The sequence below is a fragment of the Anguilla anguilla genome, chromosome 6, assembly GCF_013347855.1.
Source record: "Anguilla anguilla isolate fAngAng1 chromosome 6, fAngAng1.pri, whole genome shotgun sequence".
NCBI lineage: Eukaryota > Metazoa > Chordata > Actinopteri > Anguilliformes > Anguillidae > Anguilla > Anguilla anguilla.
The window spans coordinates 51,683,867-51,706,089 of record NC_049206.1 but is presented as its reverse complement, the minus strand read 5'-3'; the positions used below and the strand labels follow the sequence as shown (position 1 = coordinate 51,706,089).

The window sequence follows — 22,223 nt, the reverse complement described above, 5'->3', positions numbered from 1 at the left end:
GAGCATTTTTCAAAAGAATTATCTGCATGCTCACAATCTATTAGGCCTCACAAAACAACTTGTGTGACTACTACATTTAATGACTGTATGCATATGAAATATTGAAGAATCTGACCTTCTAGGGCATTAATTTATAAAAATGCATGTGTATTTACACACACACACACACACACACACACACACACACATACATACACGTGCGCACACGCACACAAACACACGTACACACACACACGCACGTGCGCGCGCACGCACAGCACGGGCAGCAGTTCTGGGTGCACGACTGCACGTGCCTCTAAAAGTTTATTGAATCCGAAGCAGATCTGGTACGATCCTGATTCGACCAGTTCAAAATGAGAAACAGGACGGGTCAGGGTCTTCAGCTTGAGTTCAGCCACGCCTTGGTCGGATATGTAACGAGAAACCCACACCCTGCGGTGGAACACGTGGAGCGATGCACAGTATCGATATCCACGCAGCAGGTGACACCAGCACAACAGCGAGAGAACTCCGGTCGACCGCAGAGTGTTCCCGCGGACAAAAGGAAGAAACCGAACGTCCTCTCACGCCATATTTGTTGATAATACCACCTGAACAAATGGGAACTGTTGCAACTTTCTCGAACGGCCGAGGATTTTTATTTTGCTTAGAAATGCTTCTCACCTCTCAGAGACAGATGTGCCACATGTGTTCAATATAAACAGTATGATATGACAGATGTGAAGGTGGGAATGCAAACATGACACGTGTTTGTGTTGTTCTTACTCCCATAAAGTATATTTATTTAAGATCATCTTGTTTTTGTCACAATATTGAAACACCTAGAATGCAAAATACTTCAAACACTAGAATATTGTGACGTATATATTTAGTTTCAGGGAGCATCATATTTATATTAGTCACTGTAGTCGATATGCTGGAAACCGTTATACTGTGATTCAGTCATTAACTTCCCTGAACTTATATAGGAAATGAATCTTGCACCTATGAGAACACATTTCCAGGCGAGGAAGCAGCGCTCTGAGTCGCTGGACAGGGACGTACCCAGCAGGTTTCCCATTATTGTTCTCAGAGCGCGACAAGGCTTCAGAGCTTCCTGCTCAGCTGCTCCCTCTCCTTATGAACCCCCGCCCGGTTACTGACCGTAAGGAGCACTTTTCTTTTTTTTTCCAATTCTGGAAATGAAGATTAAAGATCACCTGACTGGAATCGAGAATCATTCTGACTCAGCTGTGGGTCAGCTCATGTTACTTTCACACATTTCTGAGTATTCCAGGACATTTAAAAAAAAAATCACATTCACGTCACGCTGCCCCTCTCTCGGACTGGGCACTTATGAAAATGGGCCACAATGGTCGGGACCAGCCACGCTGGCAGAAAAGACAGCGTTAATTCCAAAAGCACACAAGCCCTTGGAGCTGGGCCTGAAACAGAACTTTTTTTTCCCCCCACTTTAAAATTAGCATTTCTCTTTCCTTTTCAGTTTAAAGCGCCGGGAGAAGATATTCACAGTTGTCAGATCAAACTTGCCTTTTTTTCCCCTCCGTTTCATTCCGATGCGGAACACAATCCAAACCCCGGGGAAGGGAGCCGGGAACTTTATTATGTTAAATCGAATCTGGGAGATCTATTGTGAAAGGCTGGGCAGTCATTGAGATGGTGGGCTTCTATAGGCCTGGCTGCTGGCTGACCACATCACCTGTCCAGCAGGAGACGGTCTCATCTATTGTTCGGCTCCAAGGTTGCCACAGCGATAGCTCAGGAATGCGACGACACTTTTTTGCCCAATCTCCTTTGTCAGTCCTGAGAAGAGAACAACTGGCACAGGCTCACAGACAGACAAGCATGCATTTGACTGTTGTGGCAAAAAAAAAAAAGCAGAGAGTATATGTTATTTAAATATGAACTTTAACTTAACCACCCTAGTGCTTTGCTGATACTCTGTTTCTCTTTCGCCATCCTTACAGGAAACCCTTTATTTATTTTCTAATTAATCAAACACAGAAATGGTTCATTGCCATGTTTCTAACTCTCGGGACTGCAGATCTACAAAAAAAAGAAAGAAAAAAAAGGCATGTTTTCACGTTTTTTTCAAACCAGCGAATCACCAGATGGTTACGTTTAATCACCACAGGCTTAACCAGCACATTCAGTAGAACCAAGAAGTCAAAGGCAGCCCGAGATTGGCTTTGTGTGCATTCCCTTGGGAGATGGGAGATTAGGAATGGACCAGTAAGCATGTTCATGGGAAAATGAATGGGCCAGAGAAGGTACAAAACAGACGCTTTGCCCCACGAGCGGCACTAGCGTACCAAAATCTTTCCGTGTGGTAAAACTTGTAGATTTTCTGAGCTAATGATTTCACCTCAGAAATAAGCTACTTAACCATTTAGCCTTTCAAATTGATCTCATCAAATAAAAGTTCCACATATGACCATATAATGTTGTTTGTTTAAGTTTGTTAAGTTTCTTGCATCATGTCATACTTTGATGTTATTGTTTGAGGGAAGATTGACTTGTAGGACAAGACACATCTCTCTGTGCACTATTCTAAACAGAAACAATGGAGTTCCTGGCTTCCCGGGATTTTGGCATCGCTTCAGTGTGCTATGTGCTTAACTTTGATTAATTAAAAAGATAATCAACTTTTTTCTTTGTTTCTTGCATAAATGGGATGGATAAAGTGTACAAGGACAAGAAATGTATGGCCAATCCCGAGTTTTATGTCACTGATTGGTATATTATACTATATTATTATTAGATTAGTACATTTAACCATGCTTATCTTCATGTTCTAAATGCAGAAAATCGCACCAGGCAATGGCTTAAAGTTTAGCTGTGCTCACAATTAGGATACAAGCATTTTTGTATCAGCACCAAAGTCCAGCCTGTAATTTTGTGAAACATTCTTAAAATAAATATTAATTGTTACCACTTGCATTTAATATGTGCAAAGTGCTGTTGAGGATGGTCAGCATTTTTTGGATGAGGAAGTTTAAAAAATGCAAACTCAGCATTCCTACACACACACACGCATGCATGAAACACAAACACACACAGACGCCCACACACACACACACACACACACACACACACACACACAAGCATGCATGTAAACACATGCACACACACACACACACACACGTTACACATTTACCGGCTACAAATGGCACGCATACAATCTTTCAATGTCACGGACACCATCAGACAAAGACATACATAAGACCTGGAAATGACCTTGTCACAATGAGCCTTTTGTAACATGTAACTTTTTCATCTTTTTCAAAATCTTTAACAAAATGCTTTTCATAATCTCTGCTTATTTGTTACACGCCTCAAATAAGCAGTGTGTCTTTTTTTTCCTCATAAACTGAATGGTTTGTATGTAGTAATTGATAGATATGCATTTTGCACAAAGAGCTGACCTAAGTGTTTTTTTTAAATTGACAGAATGACTATATGAAAAACGTAGTCGAAACACAGGGTTCTTTGTAAGACTGCCTTTCATTTTGATAACAGTTGGATTGTAAGTAAATATTTGCTGCAGATTTGCCAACCATGCAGACGTCTTCTTATTATGGCAAAGCCACAAAAATGTGAGATTATAAGGCCCTGTGATCATCTGCATTTGGGAAAGTAGATAAGGTTGCTTTATTGTGGTGGCATAGTTTTTCAGGTAAGCCATTTCAGCTTAGACATTTCATGTTCTGCTATTTGCACATCAGCAAATTGCCCTCTTGCAACTGCAGGCTACTCAGACTTACTTCATAATTTATCATAACAAACCCACAATCTAGAAAAATGCACTTTTTTAAGCATTTCTGGTAAACCAGATAGGGTTTGAACTATCACCAAAGTCCCCATCAGGAAATGGATAAGTTGGATTGGATTTTATTTAGCTTTTGAGCACCAATTGAGGAAAAGATCGAGATTGTTCCATCCCGGTACCTCATTGGATCGGTCAATTTATCAAAGCAAAGCATGAAGAAAGCGGACTGTATTATTTCTCAGAAATACTCAAAGATCCCTGGATAGTGAAGCTTGCAACAAAGTATACCAGCTGCAACAGCTCTGATGGAAGTTTAGTCCGTCTGTCAGCAAAGAAAGACAACAATGCAAACGTTTTGTGGAGATCACATACAATGTTACCCCTCGTCATAAAAAATGTGTGAATTTTTGTATGATGTGTTGGTATTGTGGAGAGCAAGGTGTCTTTCCATTTTAATTGTGTATTCTAGAATATTGTAGGGAAATGCGGTGTAAAAGCATGGAGTCATCATTTTTCTGCAACGAGTTTTCAAATGAATATCAAGTCTGCATGGTCTTAATGAAAAGAAAAATAATGAATAAATAAATAAATCTAGCATTCAATTGGAAAACAAACTGAAAGAAAACAGCTTTCAAATTTAATTTTGGCTCTTACCTGGCAGAAAATACTTTGATCTGATTAAGTACGGTGACTATTATGAATTTTAACTGTTTAAGCCCATGAGGGATTTTTTTTTTTTCTCCTGCAATTCCGGTAAAGTGATTCACTTTTGATCACTTGATGCAATTTGACCAATTTGTTTTAATCTGAATGATGGGCATTCGGGCATGTAGGGATGTCCTTTTTGATTGAATTATGGTCATTACATGTGATTAAATTCTGGAAAACTGAGCCTGTCCAAGATGGGGATAAAGCAAGAACACAAATCCTAAAATGGAAGGTCCAAAGGAAAGACTGAGATTAAGATCATGTGTTTTTACGATGCTGCCAGACAGTTTAGACAATGCGGTTGTAAAACTAACTGTGTTTCTGATTAATAGGGCTTTGGCAAGAATTTCGTTTTGGCAGAAGAGGTATTCCGCACAGTTGCCATTTGAAGGGAACCGTGTAAATGCAAACGAAAACCATTCTGTGTCTTGTTTGCACCTCTGAAATATTAACGGCTCGCACTGACTATTTATTTCGTTTCGCAATTTATTATTCGAAGCGCGCGCTACGAGGGTGCCGCTACGGAACATGTAGCATACGGCGAGCAACAGTTACATCCGAATCCGCACCCGCAACCGGGCCGCATCCCGCCACTCAGAGATAATGGAGGGGCGAGAGGGGGTGGCCCCGGGGGAGCGCCTGTGTGGGTGTTTGTTTTATTGCGTGCCCCGCATCCCTGTGGGCGTGGCTTTCCTTTTTTGACGGAGGAATGTGCTGATGAACCTCAATCAAAAAATAACACTCGCATTCCTCTCATCTAGGGAGTAAGGCAGAATGCAATTAACACGTATCAGAGAGACTCGAGACGGCCTGTCAGAACAGGAGAGCGTGCCCATTGGCCAGCTCACAAGGGCTTACAGCGCACAGTCAGGTTTAGCAGTGCATCACTGCTGTTTAAAAGGAAACCAAGGTTTCTAACATTATACTCTTAGCATCAATGACATTAATGTTTAACGATAACTGTAGAAGTCTGTACTGTACTAATATAATTACAGAAATAACCCCTGGGTTCAGGGTTGCTGGTCTGAGAAGGCACACGGACATCCTACCAACCAAAGGCCCTCTCTCCCTGGACAATGCTACAGGCACTTGCCACGACTCTGTGGTAATGCACCATAGATAAGACAAATCTGAAGAGTGAAAAAAGGGCATTTTACAAAAGCTTTAGAATACATTTGATTTCTAATAAAGTACAACTAAAACAGACTGGCATGTAAAAGTAAGGATGTAATTTTTAAAGGGTTTTAGGAGAAGACAGGGACTGCTGCTCTGATCTATTTAACAGAGGTGTTCCAAAGCCTCAGAGCTTTTACTGAGAAAGTGCAATCTCCTTTAGTTTATAGTCTGGACTCAGAAATGGTTAGAAGGGTTTTATCTGAAGATCTATGGTGGTGTTCAGTTATGTATGGAGTTAAAAGCCCAGCAACATAATCAGGAGCTAAACTTTTTCTTGTTTTAACAGTATTTAATAAAATTTTAAAACCAATTTTAAAGGCTACTGGAAACTGGAGCAGAGAGGCCAGGATAGGGGTTATGTAAGTTCTTTTGTTTGTCTTATCCGAAAGCCTAGCCGCTGAATTTTGAAGTAGCCGAGGACAGGAAAGCACTTGACGGCTAGAGCATGAATAGAGTGAATGACTTCCCGCGTCAGTAAATGATGGGACTGACCTTATTCTGGACGTATTTCTTTGCTGAAAGTGCCAAGACTTGACTTTTGTTTTTTATGTTTAGAAGATTATTATGTGTAATTCAAAATTAACATTTGGATCAAAGATAACACCAAAGCTCATAAACGTAAGCTTTATGTGCACATGTATAATCTGCATAGAAGAGAGAGAGATCATTCAGCAGTTGTAAAAAAATAATAAGATAATATGCCTCATGATTATGTGCACAGGTGTTGCTGGCAGTTCATTTCTGAACAAAATGGGCATTTGCTACAGTCATTACATAAGTAACAAAACATGAGTCATCTTATCAACCCCCAGTATGCAGCATCTACCCGGTGCACAAACATTATGCAATATAAACCTGGATCTATTGGGAGGAGGAATCCTAGAAGAACAAATCCCTGTTTCTAAGTTTCAGGTAAAGATAAACAGGCTGTCTTTAAGCAAAATAAGTGATCCAACTGTGACTACGCGAGCCAAGTGCTGAAACTAGCAAAGCCCAGACTCTCAGTAATAATTTCACGATATGAACAAAGCAAAAGAGTGACTTTACAGACCTCCACTATATGAGTTTTGTTGCAAAGGCTTTTGAGGCCTTTGGTTCAGTGTTTATTTTAGAAGATGTCCATTGCTTACACAGCTGACTTCATAATGAGTACCATCATGTTCTTTTTTTCCCCCCTGTTAACGGGCTCAGACTGTGCAAGTTCAGTCCTCCACAGTGTGAATCTCACCTTTTTTACGCTTGCTGGCTGGGACAATTTGCATGTGCCCTCCCTCTTTTTCAAAAATGGTTGTTCTTAAAAAAAAATATCTACAGTTCTTCAAGAGCCACTGCAATTTTGTGTAAACATAAAGCATACTTGACTATGCGGTTCATCACATTGCTTTGCATTTCCAGTATAAAATGTATTTATCATTCATTTAAATGTAAATACACAATTATACAAATGTATAAGTAGCTGAAATTGGTTTGTGTAAAACAAAAAGGCATCACTGTGTGCTTTTCAAGAGAAAACACCAAAGCAATTTCGCATATCCAATTTTGCATTGAAATCAGCGTCCTTTTTATATTGCATAAAACCAAAGTCACGATGACATGTGTTCCCACTTTGCTTGTAACAAAGTCTTTCTGTCATTCCGGTCAAAAAAAAAAGGTGTTTATGTCCACATCTATTGAAAGCAGAAAGCATTTGTTTACTTACTTTAGGCATTCACTAAGAGAAAAAAAATCATCAACTCAGCACCTTTTGGAGAGTGTGATCATGCCTGTTTCCAAAACATCTGCATCAAAGCAGCTTGTTGCACGCTGTATTTAAATCCAGTAAACACTCATATTTACAAAATGTCACTGCATTTAAGATTATTAACAGATTATTCATCATTGGTGGCAGTGACAGGATGCCCATGTGGTGCTGGTGGTTCTGTGTCGTGTAAACACAGCTGGGAGCAGAAATAAAGCCGGATGAATGTGTCAGCCTTCTCTTGCCCTCAAAAAAAATAAGACCCTGCGACACAGACGTCATGGTACCGGCTTGTGGCACTGGCTCTCTGCGCTTTGCAATAATAGCACGGAACACCACATATCTGCTCTGTACAGTTCCAAACACGATTGCATACAACGTCATAGGACGTCTGTCTATCTATGACCTTTGAGTGTTGAGGGTTGAATTGCCATATGTATTTAACAAACTGAATAAGATCAAATGATAAATGTCTGGTTCCTTTGTTTGACATGGGCCTCCTTCGCAGTTGGTGAAAGCTAGTTGGGAAATGCTAGGCTAAGACTGGGGGAACATTGTGCTATGCTCTGTTTGGTTAACTTAAAGGGCCTACTTGATGTGCTTCTAAAGACGTGCTGTTTACCTCCTGTACCCAATCCAAGCTCTTCACTTAATGTTTTGCTTTATGATCTGCTCTCTGCGGTAACATTTTTGGAAGGTTGGGTGTCTCCTGAAGGAAATGTGAACCCATCGGCACATTTTTCCATCTGCAATGCAAACAGATGCACGCACGCATGCACGCACACATGCACGCACGCACACAGTCATGTAGCCTTTTGCATGAGCAGCCACACGCGAACGTATCGCCTACGGACAAATTACGGAGCAAAAAAAATAATCGCTTTTCTGAAATATAAACTACAAAATATTCTGACGATCATTTGCCAGACTCTTTGCAGAGAGAATATGTTGGGCTTTGCCAGAGCTCTCCACATCCCGTCTGAATCTGATTATTATATAATCACTGCAAATTCAACAGTGGGAAATAGAGAAGGACATTTGTAAATCATGTTTGTCTCAGTAATCTGATCCAATCCGGTCTGATCCATGAAACCGGATTAATTGGTTCTTACCCTTTTTGGATCTCACATGAGAAATCCATGATAGGATTTCTATGCTGAAGTGGACTGATCAACACATGGGCCTACGACGGCCAAAGCAATCCTATTTAATGGAACAAATGTTTTAGGAAACCAATTCTGCAGCTGTGAGCTTTGCAGAGTGGTAGAGTTGTGCAAAGGGACATGAGACCTGGGATTTCCACCCTCTATATCCAGGTCTTTCAGTGATATATTGACAGTTTACCTTTTTGGCAAGGTTTGAGGGTTTGCATTCTGACCTGAGTAGCCTGGCAGGAAGTGCCCATTTAAAGTTCTGAATACCAAAGTGAGATAGATCATAGATAGAAGTGTGACTGACCGTCTACTCCATAAGCTTCCGAAATAGTTTCTTAAACATGCAAATTTAGGCAAGGGGTTTGGTTTACATTGCATCTTGACCTCCAAAAACTGAAATGTGCATGGTTAAACTGAAATCATACAGATATTTTAATAGGAATGTCAGCTTTGTGTCTGCAATTATTAAGCACCATGTTTGAGCGTTATATTCAGTCAGTGTCACAATGTACACACTTAGGGAAGGTAGGACGTACTGGAAGGTACAGCGAGGTGGCAAAATATATGAATGAGACAATGAGACAAAAAAGCCTGGTCCCTTCAAAAAAAAAAGAAAAAAAAAGAAAAAAAAAGTGATTTATTTCAGAACAGCTGATTGGCTGGAATGTGACTTCCCAGGTAGCGTTGTTGGTCTGAAAACAGGCTGCTGTTTGCACTGTTGTCATAGCCACAGCTGGGCACGCATTTGCGCATGTGCAGAGGAGAGAGATTCCTTTTTGCCTCCATTGCACACGCAGGCATTTTCATTTCACAGCCAGCACGTTTGACTCATTGATGATTCACTTGTATGTAACCAGCCAGAACATAAACATCGCATTACAAACAGTTATGGTCTCGTTTTTAGTTTTCGTTCAAAGCATTATTATTTTTATGGCTAGCTTGCACACATTCCAGATGTGAGGGGCAATGCTTGGATTAAATAGTGAAGGGCATAACCCCCCAAAATCCCCTGCCTCACTCCCTCCCTCCCCCTCTCCCCCCCTGACCGGCCCTAAACGAACCCTTTCCAGAAATACCAAATAAAGCAGATGAGAGAGTAGCTCACCTTCTCTGGCATTTCTTGGCCTGGGTTACGCACGTTATGGGGGGATGTGCTGGATTTGCAGGCAACCAGATAGGCTCTCCAGAAATGCGAGTGAAGTCTCCTCTTCGGAAGCTCAAAGAGAAACAGAGAAGGAGGGATGAAGGAATGTGAAATGTTTGTTTGACCACCTGCTGGCAGGTCACATCTATCACAAATCGCTGAAAGACAGCTCAAATTTCATGAGCAATTGCGCACAATTAAAATATTTGCAGATATATGAACCAGAAAATACCTTAGCCCTCTGGCATTGGCTCTATGGACAATTTAGAGAATTAATTTAGGTCTTTAAATGAAATGTTTTGGCTCATTAGCTTAGTGCTACAAGCAACACATAATTAGTAAAAAATGTACATTACAAAATGAAAACAGAAAGGCTTATTCCAAATATGCAAATAATGTAATACTCAGTAGAGCACAATTTCAGTGTATCTACTATCAATATAAACTGGTATAATAACATTTTCTATCCTACTATATAAATGGCTTAACAACTTTTCAACACTAATGACAAATGTTGATACTAGAGTCCCAGCCTTACTCTCATTTGTAAAATCTTTTGCTGTGGTTTTTAGACCACCAAATGTTGCTTTCTCAGCCAGGTTAGCAATGCCCGTGTTGTTTTCGGTCAATCACAGCCAGCGAAAAACAGAACCTGGCTTCCTCGTGCTCCACGGCTACTACGGACAGCGTCCCGCGCAAGACAGCAGTGGATGTGACATCGCTCCGAAGTTGTTAAAGAAATTACCTAATCTCCAGGCAGGGGTCAGTCAGTCACCTATGAAAGAGTAACATGACGTAGGAAACAAAGGGGCCCGACAGGGATTAAAGCGTCGCTCTCTCTCTCATGCTATGGAGCGGCTCTGGGCGTAGGGCTTCCAAGATCACCGGGGATTAGAGCGGCAAGCTGATGACCTGAAAGCTGTCGCTTTTTTTTTTTTCCCCCCCATATGCCGGGCGAGGAGCCAGGACATCCCCGCGAGCTAAACGGTCTCAATTAGGAGGCGTCCCCCGCCCCCCCCCCCCGCCGTGTGACCCGCGGGTCGTCGCCGCGTTCGCCCGTAATTCCTCTTCGTTTCGTACTCGGGTCCTGTATTTTAACATCTTTGATCTCCAAAAGTGACGGGCCGAAGGCTATCCCACCCAGGTGCATATCTATCCCAACAGTGTCACAATAGCTTTCCTTATTATATATATATATATATATGTGCACCTGTTTGCTCAGGTGGAGTTCAGTCTGAAATATGCAGCAGAACAGCACAATCAATTTTCTGTGGAAGAAGACTTACATGGTACATTGGTGCTTTTACATTATTGGTCCACCTCATTGAACTCAGAATAAAACAATAAATAAATAAGAAAAACAGTGTAAAATAGTTTACTTTTCGTGAACTTTAAATGTTCACCACGCAAACAACTTTTGGTATTGGTATGACTAACAGTAAACGGATGTTGCGCGGATGTTGAAGCCAATGGAAAAGTCAAGTCAATCAGCCAAGACGCACAAAAAAAAGAACAGCGCTCTATTTGTCCCCATGGATGAGGATTCCTGCGTGCGCCCAAAGTTGCAAGGAAATGTCGGTTTTAAACCACACTGATTTGGTTCCAGTTTTCGTGCTCCATTTCTATCAGTAGCAGATGGGGAGTAACACCAAACATCAAGAGCGAGAAAAAAAAAAGCAAAGCTTGTATGCCCAGCTTGATCAATAACTGGAACAAATACTGTTTTTTTTCCTGCTATGGTGGCAGTACCTGATTGTCAATAGTAAAATTTTTTTCTCATATTAGTATTCTGATTAGTAGTCTGATACTTAACAGATAAATCAGACTGTTTTTATTTGCTGTCTTACACTGTGACAATTGGATTTTCCTGCGTTGTCAAATCCAACTCCACAGGGTAGATTTTCAGGAATTATCTCAGAATGGGTTCAAAAGTTTTCTGTGGGAAAGAATGCCATGTCAGTTACATCCTGCCTTGAAAGTTGTGTTAAAAACATTTATCAATCAAGTATAAAACCATGTCATTCATCAATCGTTGACAATTATCTTTTGTTCATGATCTAATTACTGTATGGCTGTCATCAGCAACAGAATGTCTGTAGCTTTTTTCATAGTTCTTTCAAATGGTATGGTGGCATTTTAGAATGCATATATACACATATACAGCATGGCTGTCAACCAGTAAGAATGAAGTTAAGCCATCGTATACATTTTTCTATTTTCCATAAATAATTCAGAAGTTCCATGATCTTTTGAAGAGTGAAATAAATCACGAAGAGTGAAATAAATCATGGGGATTCTTGCAACTGGGCATTCCAAATAAGGGAATAAAGGACAGGAGAGGAAAAAAATTAAATCATGAGGCTCTAATGCATTTGGAGGAATTAAAGGAAACAATAGACACACAAGATTTGGTGAGAGACAGAAATTCAATACAGAAGCTAGAAACATTGATGCATCCTGTATTGTCTGTACTGTTCATAGCGCTTCATTATCCAGTAATTAAGGATCAATCAGTTGCTCGTTACAGCCAACACATGCTTTTAGGAAAGTGATCAGAACATTTTAATGAATTTGCGGCAGCTTGCAAAAAATGATTTGCTCCCATTTCGTCCTCACCAATCAACTTCCTTCCGACTCCAAAGGCAGAACAGCATTGCCCTGTTAAAAGCAAAGGCTCCTGTAACATTTGTCTTCAGAAAGCTAAGACTCTTTACAGAGTCTCTAAAGGAGTGTTAAAATGTCCATATATCAAATAGCAAAATCCAGTGCACGAAAGTAAGGATATCATGGTATGGACATTTTTTATGAACTACTGTTCTTGTACTTGCTTGTCTTAGGCCTGCACTGTAAATACCGTCGGCACATTTAACGTACGATTGAAGTAATTGCCAGGTGGATATGTGCTGGAGACCATTAAAGAGGAGAACGTAAAAAGGGAAACATTCGCATTGTAAAATGGAACAAGAAAAGGGACCAGATGCACGGGAGAGGTTCTCCGAGAAGCGCTGGACTCACTGCTTTTTAATGAGAGACATTTCTGTGAGGATTTCTGCACTAATTACCTTCCCTACGTTGGACTCAGGCTTCCAAATGTCCCCTACTGTTTCATCTGAGATGTTCAAATCCTCAAAGAATGCAGCGCAGGCATCGTTCTGGGGTTTGCATCACCCGAGACCTGGATGTGAAGAAACAGGAACGTTCAAGTTTAAATCTCTCATGTCTTTGCATTCATATTATTTTATGTTGCAAAGACATTATTAGGGTCCAAAATGTTTCTTTGATAGTTCCAACATCACTACTCACTTTCTCTGATCTGATCACCCTTTATCAAACGTGACTGATGTTGGGAATCTTCTCCCCTTTGTGGAACCAAGTCGGGATCGACGAAATAACGCACTGACGACCACTTTCTGATTTAAAAGGTTTTATTACGATATGCAAAGGGAGATTTGTGAGGGTGCCTCGACAAAGCGTTCAGAATATCAGCGTAATAGCCACAAGTGAGAGTTTTAAGTACCCTGGTCAGGGGTCTAATAACTGCCAAGCGTGAACATTCCCAGGAAGGAATCTACATTGAACCCAGATTTCCCGGGGACATCAATTTGGTCTGCTGCTGTTGTATGTCCTTACAGACAATGACTGAACCCTGTATGTGGCCATCTGTCCCTAACAGTGGGGGGCTGTTGCAGTGTGTGTGTGTGTGTGTGTGTGTATGTATATTAAGAATGAATAAATAAAAAAATCTGAATAAAGCAATGAGGGGTATAATAAATGTAACATTAATAGCTCCAACCGATCACTGTCTTCCTATTTAGAGCATAATTGATTTTTAAAGCCTCACATTATTTTTATGACAGTGTATATAGACAATGGATCTTTCCATAATGGTCATTGTTCCAGTGGCCACTGTTGGAATATATGTAAGCTGGGGGTAATTTTCTGTGTTATGAAGGTCATTCAAAATAATTTATCACCATATTATCCCATGACAAGCAAACCACTTGGGTCTTTTGAAAAATGTCTAATATCATGAAACTTGCTTAATGGCTATCAGCAAAGATAAAATATAAAAAAGAATATTATTAAATATATTATTAAACAGTCATACTGAACAAAGTGTGACAGAGTACTGCAACAAGCTAATGACGGCATAAGAGCACTGAGTTCGTCCGGATCTTGGATGTAATTTCTCATGTATGCATTTAATGCAGAATTTTTAGGTACATTCAATAACTCGTATAATAAGGAGGAAATGGTGAGTGATATTTATGTTGAACTATTTTATATTATTTTCATAACAAGAGCTTTCAAATACGGATATTAATTTCAACTGCACAGGTCATCGAGTTTCACAGTCTGCCTAGAAGGTGGCTTACATCTCATTAACCATGCACGATGGACATTCAATAAATCATTTCTACTTAATATATGAAATAAATATTCCCAAGAGAGCATTAGACTGCTTGATACATAGCATATAAATATACACTGACTCTGGGAGTAATATATTCCTCTTCAGATAGCCAACGATTTCATATAAATTGTAAAAGTTTCATTAAACGTCCATGTTGGTATGCACAATACAATAGTTGATTCTCTATCAAGAATGGCAGTATATCTTGGGAATTCCAGTACTTTATCTGACATGGAAATCAATGCCATTTCATTTCTTCATAGAAAAAAATACAAATTTTAAAAAGAGTACAAATCCATTTGAGAAAGCCAAGCAAGGGTTCAGCTTTGTGGTGTCGTTCCCAAGTTTAAGGAAGGTTGGCCAGTCAGGCTCATAAAAAGTGGCCATTAAATTAATTGACAACATAGCTATAAGAAAAACAAAAAAAAAAACAACAACTTTTAAATAGTCGCTCTTTCTTTTATGAAGCGCTTATACACAGTTAACATAAAGGTTCCTTACAGGAGTGCGTGTGTGCGTTTGTGTGAATTTGTGGGTCTGCGTGTGTGTGTGTGCTTATGTGAGTGCATGCGTGCGTGCGAGTGTCCGTGTGTGTGTGTTTAAACCAATTCCTGAGCAGGGTGTTTATAGTGTAGTACTCTGAGAAGAACTGCAGAGAACAATATAACTGTCTGACATAAGGCTGCTTTCACTAGCAGCACTTTCAGTGCTGAACTGACACAGCAGGAAGACTGTGAACCTACAGACCGCTAAGCAGTATAACGTCATTATTACACATCTGGCAGTGCCTCACAAGCCAACAAATGAACTTAAATACTGTTTAATAATTTGGCAGAGCTATTCAGTGTAAATATTTCCGAGGTAATGTTTTAAAATCACCAACAGCAAGTGAATTATTTCAGACAGGTTCTAGCTGAGGTATGGGATGGTCCTGGCTGATGCACTGCATATTCAAAGACCCAAAAAGAACCACTGATTCAGAAATAAAACATTTGTTTTAAAATTAATGATGCAGTAACCATCCTAGAGAACAAAGCCATTAACCACTGTATATCTGCCAGCAGTGGACCCTTAAGACTCTTATAAATGTAACCCTTTGAAATGGAGCTCTTCGGTGAAGGCAATGGAGAGAGTGAGGCAGCAGAAGGCTACGGTTTAGCCAATACCAGGTGTTCCTGTTACCTCCCAATGCCAGTGTTTCTGCAAGGCCATTGGCCAGTGGCTTAGCCTATAGGCACATACAGCTGAAGCTGCTTGGTGATCAGCCTAGCTGTGTCTTATTTCTTCCATCAGGCCTAGCATGAAGGCAAAGAATTTTGATGGACTGGGATGCATCCTAGGTTTTTGATTGTCTCCTTTTTTTGTAGTGGCTTGTCTTCATTTGTGCTGTGTGTACGAAAATTGATCTTCATTTTTGTGGCTGTTTCAGTCTATATTTTCTGGGACTTTTTGGTCTTTTTGGGGAAAATTCAACTAACTTACAAGTTCATACCATAGGTTAAATCCACAGACTGCATAAGTATGTCAACCAAACCTAATCTATCTCAAGGGTTAGGCATAGCTGCTCCAGTTTGAATGCAATACTTTGGTCTGGAGGTTAAAACCTGAAGTGCAACCTCTTTCTGAATTGGTTGCAGTTTTCTGTGTCTTCCTTTGGTTGCCTTTTCCCCATCACTGTGCATTGGTTACTATGTCTAGTGATGGGGAAAAGGAACCAGGTTGAAACCAAGAGACATTTGAACCAATTGATTCTAAATAGATTGCTTGTTATGAGCCACTTGAGCCTTAAGCTCCATATTGACCTCTGCTGGTGCATGGAAATCATGGCAACACATTCTTTCGGGTCTGAAAGTCTCTCGCAAGTCTCAAATCGCTACCTTCACCAGTGAAACTGCAAAATGAATGGCAAATGTAACATGTTATGCAGTTGCCCTTAATGTGAGGACTAACAGTGGACCTTGAGTTTTAGAGAACGGTGCCACCATCTATAGTGTCAAAACCCTCTCTGTGTTGTGCGCAGTTGTGCTCACAAGTATCACAGGGGTTAGGCCTAGAAAATATGCAGAGTATATATTGAAAATGAAGCAAAATAAGGTCAAGGTGGCTTCATCACTTATGACAATGAAACAGCTGTTGTGAAGCTGTTTTACTGGGCCGACCGGCCCAGCCTTCTGGCCTCTGTGAATGCCCTAGCGTTGCGTTTCTTCTCACCATATTGGAACAGTTTGTTCATTTCATGGCAAAAAACATAAAACACAATAAGATAATAAAACATAAAAATGCAGTAAAGTATCTTGCAAAACGTTATCATGGTTTTCCTATTCTTCAGCGGAAAATCCAGCATCACAAACTGAAGCTCGGTTATGTAGACCCAGAAAACATGGGAACTACTGACTCCATTTACCTTAAATGGTATTTTTTTTTTAATGTACTGTTAGTATGAATTCAACAGTGTGTGACTTTTGATGGCAGCACAGCTTTTTTCCACATTTAGGTTTGGCCTGTCGGTATGAAAAGGAGAGTGTTCTAATGTTGGAGAGTGCACAGCAGTAATATATGCTATTTTCAATTATTTTCCATTTAAATGATATTTCAGGGTACTATTCCTAATCAGCTGCTTTATGAACTCTCAGTCAATATAAGGTTCCCATTACATAGCACCATAGTTATTTTATTGGAAAGCCAAATATCGTCATGAGATTTCCAGTCTTTTGGGTGGAGTGAGGATGTGACATTGTTCTCCATGGAGTGAGGTTAAAGGGGCAAACTATCCAATACACAGACTGGCCCAGTCTGATTTATGGGGTTCTGCTGTGATCTGGAGAACATGGCCTCAAACCTAATCAAAAAGGAACACAAGGAATTGTATATATATAGTGAGAGAGAGAGAGAGAGTTTGCATATCAGTTCAAACTCTAAAATAAAATAATAATTTTATTTCAGGCTTGTTTGCTCCGTGCCAAGCATATTACTGCCATCATTTTGTATCTCATAAGATACGTAAAGAGGTCATACATTTTTCTGTAGAATTCATTCTTGCGCTGTATATTCAAGACAATATGTGTAATGTTTGTTATGGTCAGTTACATGTTATATATAGAGATTATTCTATAAGATCATAAATCATGTGACTTAAAAGCACAGAAGAGGACAAATTCATTAAATTAAGGAAAATGTCAGGACGTTCTTGAGAGGCATATCTTCATATCTGTATATCCTTTAGTTTCCATTGCAGTGAAAGTAATTATACAGAAATAACCTTTTAAATTAATTAATTTATGATGCCTCATTTCAGAATTTCTTTTTGATTACAAAACATAATGCCAATGGTTTAAAAGTGGATGCCGTGGCAAATAAAATTGGCTAGTGACTGAAGAAAGGAAATATCAGATGCAGTATATTTATACATGAGAGTTTTTAATGGACATGTTCGCATAAGATAATGTCTTTGAACTTATCTCAAAGTCTTCAATGACTTAAAAGGTAAAGAAACTATGTCAAGACAGCCATGACAGCTGTGCCTTCCATCTTTGGATTAAATTACATGCCATACCCTTAAAAATAATGTGGGCTGTAAAGTGTACAGAAGGACTGATTCACATCACTTCATCCAAAAAGGAAATACCATAAATGGCCAAAGGCACATTGATAGAGCAATGCGTGAATCATCCTCAGTAAAAAACTAAAAAGTAGCTGTTGAAAAAGGTCTTGCAAAAGCTTTCAGGTTATATGATTTCAGATTGACAAGGCTGTAAGCTACAGCAATGACACATCAGAAATCACATTTGAAAACATTGAACGGTTGCTGTCCAAAATGGAAGCTTATTTGCGACTTTTATGGCTATATCATAATTATAGTGTTACATAATAAGAATAGTGGTCCATTATGTATACCTAGATTTGACTCAAACATAAAGGAATGGCTGTATCTTTCCAAACAAAGGCAGTTTGGAGTTCAGAAACACATCAAAACTAAAAAGGATGCATACCCATTTAATCCAGGTCAATGTCTCAAAGTCAAGTAATAATATATGAAACAATTTGTGCATTTTGAACTGAATGTGTGACAACAGCAACATAGCATAAACCATCTATTCATCTGAATGTTCTCTGTGACCACATAATAGGGTGGGTCTACTGCGGGATAGCACACTAAGTGAGACAATTAGCTCACTGGGCTACAGATGAAGGTCAGCTACTAACTGCACTCTGGCCTTGGCTCAACATGATGACATCACTTCCTATATGGATACTCGCGCGTCCTCACATTATCTCACTCTGTCACAGGCTTCGTTCATTATACGGTTGTGGTTATATACAAATCACTGACAGCAGTAAAAACAACATTTGCCCCAGTGTTTCATGTCAATGTGAATCAGTACAAATCACTGCATGCTTTTTGGCAGTTTCAAGGCATGGGGAAAGAATTGCACCTTAAAGGTTATGAGAGGTGTTATGACATGCTAATAACAACCCTATATGGATGTAATAAAGCATAATGACATTCTTAAGAATGGCCCAGCTTCTGCAGTGAGCTGATACAGCTATTTATTTTTATTTTTTTATTTTTTCATTAAGTTAAACGATTACCAGTACAATCCGCTTAACTCAAGGTTATGGAAGAAATGTTTTATAGACTAAAATTCTGCTTGAGTTGTGCAACTGAAAGACACAAAAACAGCCTGCAGTTTTTCTCCAGGGAAAAGCTTAAGTGCCCACAGAGGACTTGGACTTCTACACCGGTTCTTTTAAGGTATTTGATTTTTTGCAAATGTGCCAAAACTTGAATAAAAAGCTCATTCTTTTTTGTAAACAGCCATTGAGAGCTCTCTTCAGTTACAGCTTTTCAGAAGCCCTGAATGTCAAGGAGTTCTTCTTTGTTCTCACACTGTTCCATTAAGAATCAATTCAGTTTTTTTTTTTTTTTAAACAATGGTCGCATGTTTCTTTTTTTTTTTTTACTTTAAAAACGTGAAAGTAGTAGAACTCAAATTCAGATGTTTCAGGGAATATAAAATCAAATAGGCTATTTAACAAATCTCAAGTCTATTTCCATGTAACATCTGATAACCTAACAGATTCTTAATGATTTACTAATGCTGGGTTCAGGCTACATGATTTTTGCCAGTATTAGCTTTCGTGGACAAGTTTTGAAGGTCGCAGATAAATTATGCGAATCAGAGCCTTGGCAGCACTTGGACACCACTGGTTGTCATTAAATGTAAGCAAGTCAGAGATCAGGACCCACTTTCTGACCTTCACGGACAATTCCCAGACCTCACAATATTTTCAAACATGTTTTCTCGGCACCAGATCAGCACCAATCTTGTAATTTGAGTTTGTGAAGTCAAACTTTGAGCCAATAAGCTTGTGGAGGAAGCTGGAAAAAAAAATGCACCACACTTGTAGCATCATGGCCTCAAAAAAACAGCAACCCACATTCTGCATGGACGCATGAGATGGGAGGAACGCTGGCTTTACTCTGGCAACAACACCACTGCCATTTTGGGAAAACAACAGACTCAGACTGACAGCAGCAGCAGAACATTTTTTATTATTTTTTTTTTTTTAAATGTATGAAATGTCAGACTTTGACCAAAGCTCAATCGGTCTCTCTACTTTAATATTGTTTATTCTGGCTTATATCTGATTTTTAAGTTGTGTCAAAATTCAAATGATTTTTGCATTTGTTTTTGTGAGACGGTGGAGTATCAACATCTCTCACAATCAAAATCAAGTGAAGGGTTCTGTTAGTGACCCCCTGTGTATGCCACAGTGTGTGTACACCACTACTTTTACAAGAAAAAAATGTACAGGATAGAACAGCAATCTTGAGATTGTGTCGGTCGTGTATTGAAGAGCCTGGCATAATATGGAAAAAAAATGGAGGCTCTTTCTCTCCTGTAACTCAGCTCAGCTGGAGTGTGGCTTTGGCACATAGCAGAATGGTATTACCTCTTAAAGACCTCATAGATATTACACAGACCTTTTTCTGAACCCTCTACTGTAGCAAGCCTTTGACCACAGAGGCCACAGTGCTGTAATTAAGTTGTATTAAGTTTCTTATGAGAGGTTTGCCCTGTAAGAAATATTTTCTGTAAGATTTGTGAATGAGCATAGTGGTATTATTGCCTTACTGATGACTTACAAATCTATTGTTTTAAACAACTTTTATCCAGCTTTTTTGACCACTCTTTACTACTAACTGAATCCCCTATCATGGTGTGCAACATTGGGACTTTTTCCCCCCGGTTTGGTTACCTAAGCGACAGTCCTTGTTGTCTAGAACCAGCTGTGTTCAGTTCTCTAGGTACTATATCATACTACAGGCTCTTAGTACAGTACAGGTAGGAAGACCATCTGTACAAAAAAAAATGTAGTTATTAATAAAATTTCCATTACAACCGAAAAGATCATGTGTAGCCTGCTTCTTTCAAACTGTTTACTTGTGTAGTGCCATTGCATTGTCAGTGCTGACAAAACCTGAAGGCCTAAAGCCCCTGCAAGACACAATTTTTTTTTTTGCAATTGTAAAATAACAGCTGTCAATCATAAAATCATGGCTGAAAAGCTATCATTCTTTATGCTAATCATTACGCAGCAATTCATGGCAATCAATTGTGCGACGTCATCCAGTTCAGCTTCATCCTTACGACGGCATTTTGTTTCATTTTTCTGACAGGTACAGCCGGCCTTGGACTAAACACTCATTTACATACCTCTGTCTTTTTTCCTTGTCCTCCATGTCTTTCTTCAGTTTTGTTCTCTATTTCTTTTTTCTCACTTTCATTTTGTGTTACCCTCTCTCTCCACCTCCACCCCCCCTCCCCTCCCCCCACCCCCATTTCTCTTGATTGCACACTAGGCTGGTCTACATAGTCTCATAAGTGCAGTGAGCATCCATCCAATCACATACGATCAGATGAATGGTCGTGCTCCCAAGTTCATTGGGGCCGGACTCACATTGAAGGCGGGCAGTGGAGGGGGGGTTGGGGGGGGGGGGGGGGGGGTTACATAGCCGCTTGTAAAGCTCAGTCAGCCGGACATGCCATTCAGACTGGCACGCTAATTGAAAACAGCTACGTTCCTGGCTTCCTGGATTTTCACCCTCCGAGAGTCCCATAACACATGCAGTAACGTGGTAACAGCTCGAAAATAGCATTGTTAGGTATGCCATAAAATTGTTCTTTATACCCAATTTAGCATTTTAATATATAGAGCCTGGGTGTTTTCCCTTGGTGCAGTATATACCAATAAAGTCTAGCTCGATGTGGCAAGGAGAGAGAATGAATAAAGTCTGTATTTGCCAGGATTCCATTTCTTTTTAATAGTCTGATTATTTGGTGCCCTTGTTTGAGTGCAGCCGTGCTCTGCCAATAAGCTGCACCTTCTGCCTGTCCACGTGCAAAAGCAGCATAACTGATCAATGTTTCTCCTTGACCAAAGGAACAAAAAAAACAATAATTACTTTTTTTTAAAGCCAATATAACCACACTGGGCGTTTCAACAAAATCAATATAATATACCTCACTGGTGATGGTTTTAAATACTACTTAAGTTCACTATAACCAAAAGCTTAATTGCTACTTATCGTATACGAGGAGTATCCAGTCAGTTGCTAATTGCCCAGTCATTAAAATTGTTATTGGATACTGTCAAAAGTTATGGATTCTTGATCTGCAGTGTGCGGTCGAGACATAATAAATGGCAATAATGCAGACTGGGCAAATAGGACTGTAATGAAAAGTAATGCATCATAATATCCACTCACATAAAGAAAGAAAGGCAGTATGATAGACAGAGTAGTAAATGCGTTTTACATGCCTTCCTGCTTTGCTTGCTCTCTTGCTTTATCCATCTCTTTCACTCGCAGGTGCCGGTGGTTATCTGTGATTGGTGGGCTTATTTAAGGTTCCTGGATGCCTGTGAGAAAAGGACTGCAGCCCCACCCGTGTAGCAATTGTTTTTAGTTTCTGTTCAATGGCCCATTGCATAGTTAGCCTAGGAGCTTACCTTCCTTTTGTTCTTTTTGGCCAGATCCTTGGACTCTTATAGTCTCTTATGTTAAAGTTTTTTTTTGGCATTTTTATAAGAATATAAATGTTCATTTGTCTTTTTTT

General features: G+C 39.7%; 1 long non-coding RNA gene across 1 annotated transcript; it reads right to left on the bottom strand.

Moving 5' to 3' along the window:
* Positions 1 to 881: 881 nt before the first annotated feature.
* On the bottom strand, positions 882 to 20,883 carry LOC118230550. The gene is made up of 4 exons (XR_004765871.1): positions 20,823 to 20,883; positions 12,752 to 12,864; positions 9,651 to 9,761; positions 882 to 1,803 (listed from the first exon to the last, which is right to left on the bottom strand). It is a non-coding gene; the product is annotated as an uncharacterized LOC118230550 (long non-coding RNA).
* Positions 20,884 to 22,223: the final 1,340 nt, after the last annotated feature.